The sequence below is a fragment of the Echinops telfairi genome, unplaced genomic scaffold, assembly GCF_000313985.2.
Source record: "Echinops telfairi isolate 266 unplaced genomic scaffold, ASM31398v2 ScPeMD7_7469;HRSCAF=8507_0, whole genome shotgun sequence".
In the NCBI taxonomy this organism is placed as follows: domain Eukaryota; kingdom Metazoa; phylum Chordata; class Mammalia; order Afrosoricida; family Tenrecidae; genus Echinops; species Echinops telfairi.
In genome coordinates, this window is record NW_022111372.1 from 24,444,591 (window position 1) to 24,456,114 (window position 11,524).

The 11,524-nt window shown below is 54.3% G+C and overlaps 1 protein-coding gene across 1 annotated transcript in view; it reads left to right on the forward strand.

The window, feature by feature from the left end:
* OLIG2 (oligodendrocyte transcription factor 2) overlaps positions 1-11,524 on the forward strand; it is a 40,601-nt gene that overhangs the window by 1,868 nt on the left and 27,209 nt on the right. The window lies entirely within an intron of this gene.

Below are 11,524 nucleotides of genomic sequence, written 5' to 3' on the forward strand. Positions count from 1 at the left end.
CGTGTCGGCCATGAGCGCGGGCAGCCTGCCGCGCCTCACCTCTGACGCCAAGTGAGCCAGCCAGTGCCGAACGTTCTAGCAAGCAGGGAGAGGGGGCCGCGGCGAGGAGGAGGCCGGGACTGGCGGGCACTGCCAAGGAGGCGTGGGACCGGGGACCGGGTTTGGGGGACATTTGTGGGGACTCCAGCACCAGGGCGTGGGAGCACTAGGGGGGAGCACTGAGGCGTGGGAGAAAGTCCTCTTGGGCTGATACCATTTTATAAAAAGACAAGCCTGGAAGCATCCCTCCCTCGACCTCCCGCCTCCCAGAAAACTCTTCTAAAAACTTTCGTTTCTCCCGGATGGTGGCCACACTCGGCCCGAGAGCTGCACTTCGTTGGGGGGGCGGGGGGGAGGGCATTGGGGACCACACCTCCGGCCTCTTTTCTTTCTGGGCCAGTGGGAGTTAGGAAGAGGCGCATTCCCAGGAAGAGACCTCCCTGGACTGCCCTGAAGCTCTGCCCTGACCCAGAGCCTGGCGCGAGCGTTTAGTTGCTGTTGCCTTTGGGCACCAAAGCTGCTTAGGGGCTACGACCAGTTTCCATAGCGGGGAAAACCCACGACCGCCGGAGAACTGGGGCGGCTCTGAGCAAGCACTCCGTCTCTCCTGTTGCCTTGGGGGCTTGTGGTTTTCTAATAAATCTGTCGGATGTCCCTTTTCAAAAGTACAAACAAGCTTCTAGATGGCCAGCACAAAAAACGCTTGCGGAATAACAAAACTGCCGACTTGGGGGTGGGGTGGGTGTTTTTTGTTGTGATTTTAAGATAGACACACTCTCTCTTTCCAGTCCCCTCGACCGCCCCCCGCCCCCAAGCTTTCTGTCTCTGAGCACAAAGTAATTCGGTTCCTCACTCAGTTTGGGGGCAGTTATTTTGATACTTGGGAGTTTGTCAACACTAAAAGGATATGGGGTGAATACACTTGAGCTACTGGGGAGCCCCGGTGGTGTAGTGGTTATGCGTTGGTAGTTCCAAACCACCAGCAGCTCCGTGGGAGACAGACTTGGCTTTCTACTCGCATAAACAGTAACTGTCTCAGAAACCCACAGGGGGGTCACTGAGTCAGCATTGACTCGATGGCATTGAGTTTGGTTTGGATTTGGGGGATTCAGTTGGCTTCTTACGTTTTCTTTCTTTCGGATGTGTAGGTACAATTAATCAGTGACGAGGTAAGTGCAGTGCTGCTAAGCTGTTTGCTCACGTGACTGAGCCCCACTGGAGTCTAAGCTGGGTTTTGTCGGTATTCGTTTCTTTCTTTTTCTTTTCTGCCAAATTTAACACAAATGACAAACTCCCCAAGTGCTTCCTGTATCAGCGCAACCTGCCTGCGCTCTGCGCAGCCTGCTTTGCCAGCTCAGCTTGGTAAGGTCCGCAGCCCCCTTCCTTGATCGCTGCCCCCTGCAGAGTGTATCATCTGTTTTATTTTTGTAAAAACAACAAAAAAGTGCTAAATAATATTTATTACTTGTTTGGTTGCAAAAACGAAATAAATGGTCGAGTGTTGAGATTTTAAATGTAAAGTACCGTCGGGCGTTTTCCACTGCGGGGGCGGGGGGTGGGGGGGGGGGGGGGGTGGGGGGGGGGTAGGGGAAGCAGTACCAAGAGCGGGTTCTTGGCTCAGACTTGAGGTGGCTGTAAGCGCGATCCCTTGGGACCGAATTTGGGGACCATTTCACCGGTCTCCATCCTAAGACAAATAGGTGATTGTCCATCTATTCTCCCTACACTTATTTTCTTTAAAATACGACTGAGCTGTGTTCTAACTGCTCGCTTGTATTAACTTTTCCTAGTTTTCTTCCACCTAAGTCTAAATTCACTTTCCCTTCGGTTGAGAATGAAGCTTGAGTTGGAAGAGAACATTTTCATTCCAGCACGCAGAACTTTGGACCTGCCAGGCAAGGGGAGTGCCAGCCGCGGGATCAGGGTGCTCAGGGCGCCTCCTTGTGCTGTTTTCCTTGACTCTCTCCTTGGGGGCGGTCGCAGGACCCCACTCTGCCCTGCTACCCCCAAGGGCTCTGGGCGTCAGCTGCGGCCCAGCCACCTGGGGCTCAGTCCCCAGCCGCGGCTGGCGTGGTCCCAGGAAGCGAGCTGCGAGCTCCACTCCTTCTGCGCTCCTCGGCTCGCCCAGCCTACCCCTGCTCTTTGAACTGCAAAAGAGCCAGGCACTGGGGACAGCGTGCTGTGGCACCAGGGTCCCGCGGACTTGCTGAGGTTCCCTGATTCGTTTCGTCACCTCAGTCTTCTCAAAGGCACTGAATTTCTCTCCACCTCAACACTGGAGAGCAAAATTTGAAAGAGGCCCCTAACAAAGATTCAGGGTAGAAATGGACAAGCGTTGGCCCTCCTGGTCAACAGCAAGGACTGACCTTGCGGGCCATCTGGGGCTGGCGGGCTGGTGGGGGGACCTGTGCCACCCACGGAGTCCCCTCCTTCTTTGGTGGCCACTGGAGGAAGGTCCAGCAGTTGGGGGTGGGGAGGTGCTCGGCGGCGGAAAGGGTTGTACTGAAATCGAATGGGAGGGAGCTTGGAGTAGAGAATACCTTCCTGTTTGGAACCCCGTTTCTAGAGCCCCATTTCTGAGCCTGGCCCACGCGAGCTCCCACAACCAAGCCGGAGGGCAGCTCCACCCTAGCCCGGAGGGGTGGGGGGTGGGGGCTGGCGCTTCCCATTTCCCCTGCGAATTCAGGGAGCTGCATGCCAGAAGGGCCCTCTAGCTGGCTGCTATAGGCCAGGCCTCCCTTCTCTGAGGAGGCTGGGAGATTATGAAGGCCAAGGGAAGGCAGGGAGCAGTGTTGCGCGGAAACATAAGGCGAAGGTGGGTCCCCAAAGGGAACCGATTGCCTTCTAATTCCTTCTGACCTTGAAGGTTGTATTCTCCAGCAAAGTAGATGGCCTCATCGGAGTGCTATCTTCAAACTGCTGATGCTGCAGCTAGCAGCCCAGCCGCTTGACTACCAAGTCGCCAGTTCTATCCCTAAATCTCATTTGTTGAGAAATTTGGTTAGAATTTCATACTGGGTCCTGCTCCAGCCGCAGACACTCTGGAGAGAAGGGGTTCCCTGGGAAGTAGGACCCCCACTGGTGGGAGCTAAGAGCACCCACCATCAGGTGTGAGTGGGCCCACAGGGGCGTCTGTGGTTAGTATTGGCTCATGCTCTGTGCCATCTGTGTGCCTGGTATGGAATGGTCGCCTGAAGTCCATAGAGTCCCTCTCCTGCCCCCCCCCTCCAACCCCACCATACTTCTGTATCCAGCATCCAGTGGGGACTCCATCCAACTAGGCTGAGGGACCTCCCCTGAGCCACAGGGTCCTGCACTACAGCTGCCAGGTGTGGGAGTGGCTTGTCCCCAAAGGCTCTCAGAAGCACTCCAGTGCAAAGCAGCTGAGGACAGGTGGCTCCTCTCTGAGGGTGACCCTGGACTAATGACATCGAGTGATATTTTCTGAGGAGGGTGAAATCAGGGAGTGAAGACAGAGAGGGTTTTTTTTATGCTCTGGTTAGGCTAGGGACCCTTGAAGGCCAGACAAGTCTGATTGAGCACACACACACACACACACACACACACACACACACACACACACACTCACTCATGCCCCTCAGGCTACCCAGCCTGCCCCACGGAGACCATGTGTGCTGGTGGGATCACGGAGCAAGCTGCCGGCCGCCCCACGGCATCTGGGTCAGAGGGAGGGGAGAAACAGGGTCGCGTGCTGTCTGAGTGGGAAGTCTGGGCCGTGGTGAATGAGACAGGAGAGTGTCCTCTGGGCCCAGTCAGCCTGGCTGCAGCAGGGACTCTGACCAATGACGTGCAGGGGCAGGAGTGGGCAGCTGGCTGGCCATGGGGCAGGACACAGCTTACCCCTGAGAGGTGCCCTCAGAGGGCCTCGGGCAGTTACTCCTAAAGCCGACCCGCTGACCACGCAGTTCCCGGGCAGTGTGGGAGACACTGCCTGCCCGGGGGACCCATACACTAGACAACAAGGCCTAATGACATGGAAGTCATTAGGTGACCCTCTCCTCCAAGCACCTGGGAGCTTGGCTGCCCAAAGACTGAGGTGGCAGCATGAGTGGCCAGCGTCTGACCATCCTCTCTGCCCCAGGGCAAAGTCCCCTGCATCTACGCCTTCATCTGGGCAGAAGTCACAGAGAACTAACAATTCCCTGGGTAGCCAGAAGTCTCCATCAGAAGGACTTGGTACTAGAGGCTGCCCAGAGCCCCTGGGGCTGCCGGAGCCATGGATAGCTGGGGGTGGGTGGGATGTTCCAAGTCTCAGGGACAAGCAGCAAGCAGCAGGGGGCTGTCATCCTGCAGGTGTGTGCACCTCAGTCAACTCTCTGCCATCCAGTCCCTCTACAGCAGCCTCGTAGGACAGGGCACAAGAGCCTCTGTGGATCTCCAAGACTAACTCTTTACAGAGCAGAAAATCGCCTCTTTCTCCCCAGGAATACCTGGTGGTTTCCAATGTCTGGCTTTGCAGGTAGCAGCACCCATTTGGTGGGCCAATGTGACTATTGGCATACTTAGGGGGCAGCGAGGTGCCCTGCCATCCCAGCTGCTCTTGGCACTTCACTCCCAGGGCCAGTGTGTCAGGCTTAAAGCCTTGCCACCCTCTCATAACCCAGCCCTGGACAAGTGTCCGACTGCCTTTCTTTAGGACAGACCACCTGACAGGCTTGGAGTGCTCCCTGTATACCCCTAAAAATTAATCTAGAGCGAAGGTCCCACTGGGACAGCCGCACCTCTTACTTCAAGCCCCTCTATTATTGTAGAGCTGCCCCATGTCCTCCCTGTCTCCACCACACGCAGTGTCCTAGGAGCCAGGAGGGTCTTTGGCAGCACCCTACACTACAAAGTAGGATGACACTTTGTCAGCGCCTGGCTTCCGGAGGGAGGGGAGCCCTCAAGCAGGCCTGATCTTGGAAGTTGCTGCACAGAATCCTCTGGGGGTGGGGGGCACCGGTAACTTTGTGGGTCACCACTGGGTTTAGAGGTTGCAGACCCTCCAGGTGCTAACCCTCTGGGGTAAGCCCCACCCCTAACCTCATTGTCCAGGAAGGGTCCATTCTAGAAAGTAACAGAGGCTCTGATTACCCACCCTGGCTCACCTTAGCTCTCTCTACTCCCCGTCTCTCTCCCAGCAGGGTCTGGCCACAGGTGAAGATGGGGGTGGGGGGGGAGGGGGACAGCGGCTGGGGGGGGGCAGTGGCTGCAGGAACAGATGCTGCCCACCTGGGAGGCGGCAGACTAGGCGATGCTGGACTCAGGGGACTTGGGGATACTAATAATAGACTGGGGGAGGCCGCAAGACCAAGCAGCTAGATTTATTACAGACTCGTTGGCTGAGAGCTTTCCTTGTTTTCATCCATCCAATGCGCCCAGTAGCCCACTGAGGAGGCTCCTATCATTGGCCCGTGTTACACGTGAAGAAGCAGAGGCAGGCATCATGGACAGGGTGAGTAGAGGAGGCAAGGTTGTAATTCCTGACTCTGGTTGTAGGGCCCATCCAGGGGAAGTCTTCGGCTTGAGTCCCCCTTCGCAGTCGTTCAACTGACTCAGCCTGGTGTGGGTGTGGGTGTGGGTGTGGGCGTGGACACACCCAACCCCTTAGGTGATGTTTCTCAGAGGCTCTGCCTCCACGCCCGACCTCATCTGTCCCCAACGCCCCTGCCTGAGCGACAGGCGGTGCAGAGAGATTTTACCAATTAGCAGACCAGGGTCGGCCTGCCATGCAAGCTGAGGAAGGTCCCAGGCAGGCGAGTACCAGGCTGTAGCTCATTAGGGCGGGCTGGCAGGCCCGTGGTGAGGGATCCACCGACCGTTGTTAGTGCCCTGACAGCTGCCACCCTTCAGCCGCAGTCCCCAACCCCCACCCCACCCGGCCCCTGCCGGCCCCAGGGCATCCAGCCGAGTGGTGGTCATTCAGGGCAGGCTGCACTGGGCCGTTGGGATTGCGGTGCCAGGCCTGCTACTCAGGATATGATGGAAGGTTATAACGGCCCCATGTGCCCACTTTGCACGCAGGCCGGGGCAGTGGGACCCAACTTTGCAATAGACTGCGGGCCCATAGAGATGGCGAGCTTGCAGTCTGCACTCCCTGACTGTGCACAGGGACCAGGCGCTCTGATCTATGGAGGGGGGCCACTGAGTGGGGCAACCTGGTCTTTCTTCCAGGAGGGAGGGCCTGCCACACCAGCTCTCCAATGCTTGGTGAGCTCAAGTCTCTCCGTCTGATCTGTGCTTCCCAGATCCCACGCAGCTGACCCCTGCCCCTGTGCTGTGGTTGGAAGCCACTGGCTTGGATGTGCGGCTTTCCTGTGGGGAAATGGCAGTAGCTTCTGGGTCCACTGGTGCATGTGGGAGGAGGGGAAGGGGGCTGGGGGCCTTCTAAAAGGAAGCAAGCAGAGCTTGCAAGAAGCTCCTTGGAGCCCAAGAGTGCTCAGTGCCCACACACAAGACACAAGGCCCCTCCCTTGAGTCCACAGCAAAGGTGCTAGCAACTCCACTCATTTCATAGGCTGCAGGCCGCAAGGTCAGGGCCAAATTCAATTACACAAGCTCTTATGCCCCCACAGGCCTCAAGCACACCCCTGGGGCTGGCCACCTTCCACTCCTCTGTGCCCGGGAGGCCAGGCAGGCAGGGGATCCTCATCAGTAGCTGAGATAGTTAGTTTATTGTGCCAGCCTGGCCAATAAACACATGTGGGGTTAATTGAAGTGCGGAGAGATAGATGGCTTGGTGAGCCTCGCCTTTCTTGTCTCTCGCTCTTTGATCATCGGCCGGTGTGCGGGCTGCCTTGCTTGTTCTGTGCCTCAATTTGCAAGCTACACTACCTGTGGGACACCTAGCCTGTGAACTGTGTCACTGTACTTTGAGGTCCCTTTAAGACTTACCTTGCCAGAGAATTGGAATGTACATCTCTGGAGCTGGGGACTGACGGTTGGTGACCTGCCTTTCTGTTTTCTGCCGGTGCTCAGATAGCCTAGCTCTCTCTACAGAGGACTACTTGGTGGCCCTCAAGACTTGAAGGACTGCCAGTGTCTCACAACTCTCTCACGGGAGTGAGTTGCACTGAGCCATTTGTACTGCTTTATAATTTCACTGTTTGTTTCTTGTATTATCTATCTATCTTTATAAATATATATATAAAATTATCAGCAATCTGGTTTTATCTCTCTAGAGAACCCTGTCTAACATAGTAGCAGAATAACTCTGTTTACCACTTTCCCCTGTTTGATTCTGAGCTGAGGGTCAGCCCTGGACATGGAGGTTTCCAGCAGATCTTTGCTAGGTCCACCCTCCTACCCTCCCTTTGCAATCCTCCCAGCAGGCCCTGCACTCCAAGCTCACCTCTTTCCAAACACTGACTATGCCAAGGCCCAGTCCTGTAGCCTGGAGTAAGGCTTCCTAGGAAAACATGGCTGAACAGGCCAGAAACGGGGCTTCAGCAAATCCCACTCCCACTCACTCCTCACTCCCTAATCTTTGGAGCAGTAGACACCTGTCTTGCAGAGCAGGGTCGGGCTGGCTAGGCTCTCTGACCCTCAGTTTCCTCCTCTGTGGCGTGGAACCAGGTCTGGTGACCAGGGAGGCTGAATGAGCCTGTCACTTTCCTGGGCCGGGAGTGGAGGGCGGGGCAATCCTGACACTGCAGTCTGCTTGTCCAACTGGTTCAGCCCTGCCCTGCAGAGAAGTCTTCCTGGATGGAAACAGCTTTCCTTGGGTAGCCTGCATTTCCAGCTGAAGTGGGGTGTGTGTGTGTGTGTGTAGACAACTCATCCTTGGTGAAGGAATTGTGCAGTGGAAAGGAATGGGGGCCTCAGGGCAATAGGTTTGGCGTGTGTGGGGAATGAGACAGGAGTGGAAAGGGCCCAGGAGCTCTGTGTGAGTAGGAGAGTGGAAGCTTTTATCTTTTATCTAAGACAGTTCAATGTGGACTTGGGCCAGACAGGACAGTGACCTCTTTCAGCTTCTGTCTCTAGGTTTGTAAATGGAATCATTACGACTAATCCAATAATTAATATGAACCCATTACCCTCAGTGAATTCTGACTGGCAGTGCCTTATAGGCTAAAGTAGAGCTGCGTCATTGGGTTTTCAAGGCTGTAAATTCTTATAGAAGCACACCGTACAGAGGTAGGGTGTGGCTTTGAACTATTGACCTTTTGTTTAAACAGCTAAGCACCTTAACCACTGTGCCACTGGGGCTCAGAAGGAATACCAGTACTTGCCGATTATGATGTTGCCATGATGAAAGAAAATGACCCAGAAATTGGAACCTGCTTAGTGAACAGATGCTCTGTGCCCAGGCCTGGACCCTCACACCTGAGCCTGGGGCCTCCAGAAGGAGGACTGACTATTCAGATCATGTGCGAGGGGCATGAGCACCATGACTTCATGAGGGGACAGCTGAGTGGGGGGTGGAATGCTCCCTTGGCCGGGCTCCAGTGATTACGTCACTTTGGACAAGAGATAGAGCCTTTCTGAGCCTTGGCTTCCTTATATGCAAACTGAAGTGGCATTAGTAACATCTTCACAGGACATCAGGTTGAAAGAGAGGACTCTGAGCTGGCACACAGTAGGGAGATAGGGTGTGGCCCATGAGACAGTGGAATACCTGCAGCTCGCTCACTCTTCTGAGAGGTCCTATGAGGAAGGGCCTTTGTTATCCTGGGTCCTATGATCAGCCTTGCAGCCACCCCAGGGGCCTAACGGCTTCAGGACCCAAGGAAGGGCCTTAGTGTTCCTGAGCCCTGTACTCAAGAGTTCTGTCCCCCGACCCCACAATGTGGGCACGGCTTCCATGAAATCCTTGCTCTCAAGGTGCCGTGTACAGTGCCTGACCCAACACACCGATGCTGGCATTGTGTCAGAGAGAGGGAGGGCCCACTCTGCACATAGATACTGATAGGGATTGGATCTTTTCAGGGTGGGAACTGTGATCTGAGAGGAATTTGTGGAAGGAAGAGTTCTCTGTGAAACCCCAGCCACAAGTGGCAGGTCTCTCCTTTCCACTCCCTCCCAGCCCAGGCCAGCTGGTCCTCTATTGGTGCCCCTGAGACTCAGTGCCAAGGGCCAGCTGGGAAACTTGGGGAAGGCTTCCGTTTCTAGCATTTCAGCTGCGGAACCACAGGGAATACAGTGGGTCCTGGGGTTTGGGCTGGGGTTCCCTCTAACACCCAGCTCAGATTCCACCCAGCTGTTCATGCCAAGGCAGCACTAATGAAAACACTAGAAGACTTTGCCTGCTTAGTGCTTAGCCAGCACAGGAAGGAAAAGACTCAGTCCAGCACAGAGCTGGCAGGGCCACTGTGACGGGGGTGGGGAGCCCGGACAGAAGTTAACAGTTAAGCACAAGCCTAGGGCAGCCAGAAGGATGCCCTTCTGCTCTTTCTCACTCCAGGTGGCTCCTGGGTGGGCTGTACTTCTCTAGGCTCCTTCTGCTGAGCAATGCCTTCCATTAGCTCACCCCACCTCAGCAGCTTTGCCGGTTATCACCCCCACTTTCTTCCGGGGCTAACACTTCAGCTCCTTTTCTCTCAGGCATCTTGTATTTTCCATTGGAGGGGCAAGTCACACGAGGGGTAGCCCCCCAAATGGAATTTTATTTTCAAAGCAAATTATTTTTTTCTTTTGACAAAACAACCTTATCCCCTCCAAAGTACTCTCCATTACACTTTAAACATTTGTCCAATCTGGGGTTCCATTCTTGGAAACATTTTGCAAATGTATCTGTTTCGATGGCTGGCAGTAGCTCCCTTGTTATTTTCTGCACCTCTTCCAAGTCGTCAAATCGCTGTCCTTTCATGTCCCTCTTCATTTGTGGAAACAAAAAGAAGTCACGCGGAGCAGAGCAATGTCAGGTGATTAAGGTACATGGGGCAAGAGCGGCATGCTGGTTTTTGCCAAAAACAGGAGCACTGAGATGGCTGAGTGAGCAGGTGCATTGTCATGGTCCCCCATCTGCCACAAATCAGGCCTTTTTGGTCACACACTGTTATGCTACCTTTTCAGAATCTCTAAATAGAAAGCTTGATGAACAGTCTGAGCTGGTGGAATGAACTTCAAGTGCACTATCCCCCGCACATCAGCGGGGGTGGGGGGGTATCCCTTTGTAGAACGCGAAAGTGAGCTATTTTAAAATGAGCCATTTCCAAAGTGGCATGATTCACAGTGTTGTGCAACTCACACCTCCATCTAATTCCAAAGCATTGTGTCACCACCCTAGAATCTACTTATGTTAGGATGGGGTGTCCAGAGAAACAAAACCAGTGACACACATATATAAAGGAAAGAGCTTGATATTAAAAGTAATTTTAGATCAAGAAGGCATCCCAGGCCCGTCAGTCCAGCTCAAGTCTGTAAGTCTGATGCAAGCCAGGGCCCTCCCCAGCCCCATGAAGCTGCCGGCCTGGCGAATGACACTGAAAGGGAAGGCAGGACACAGGAAAATTGCAGGCCAGTGGGTACAGAGTTGCATGGACCCGAGGTTAGTGGAAACATGGCAGGGTCACGACAGCTCCCAGGGTCAGGTGCCCACATGGGGCTGCCCTGGTGGCAGGCAGAGTGGTGGCAGCAGGAAGGAGAAGGGGCAGAGACAGAGAGATTGCCCAGTGTCTCCCACTCTTATATAAGAAGGCTTACTATACCAAGGAAGTATCATCAGGCGGCAACCCAATTGACAGGTTGGATTCTACCCCTCCACCTTCCTACAAATTCAAGTTGACATAAAGTCATCCAACTACTACAGACCTCATACCCTTTGTCATCAAGTCCGTTCAACATGACTGTGTGCACGTCAGAACATGATGCTGCTAGCCCTGGGTCGTCTTTGATTGTCAGCATGTTCCTGTGTTCCAAGTTATGGTATGCTATGACTTATGATAAGCCACAATTCCTCCACACCACTTGTAGAAAGAAGCCTACTGCACTGCCACCCACAATACAGTGTCATGGACTCCATGGAAACTCATGTCCAAGAGTCTGTATGGTGTCCTGAGCTGAGGGACCCCGAACCAATCGGTAGGTCTGGATGTTAGAGAGGCAGAATCTTAGAGAGGCGCGGCTGAAGGGGGTGGCATTTTTATGTTCTCTCGTTATGATCCAGCCAGACTCTTACCAGTTGGGAATTGGTAATGAGGACCCCTGGTGACACCACTGCTAATGGTTTGTTGTGGTTTACCAAAGGTTGACAGTTCAAATTCACCTAGAAGCTCCTCAAGAGAAAGACCTGGCAACCTGCCCCGTTCACTAAAGCCAGTGCTAAAGAAGCAAACTAATGTTCTATCAGCTTGTGCAGTATGAAACTGACCCCATGTGCAAGTAAGATGCATGGATGATAAGTCGTGATTTGGAATGCAAAGGTCGGAAAGAAAAAGAAGAAAAATTCCCTCCAGGATAACAAACCCAGGGACAAGGGAACAACAAGCGATCCAAATTGGTGGGGAGGTGGGTGTGGGAGACCTGGTAGGGCAGGATCAAGGGG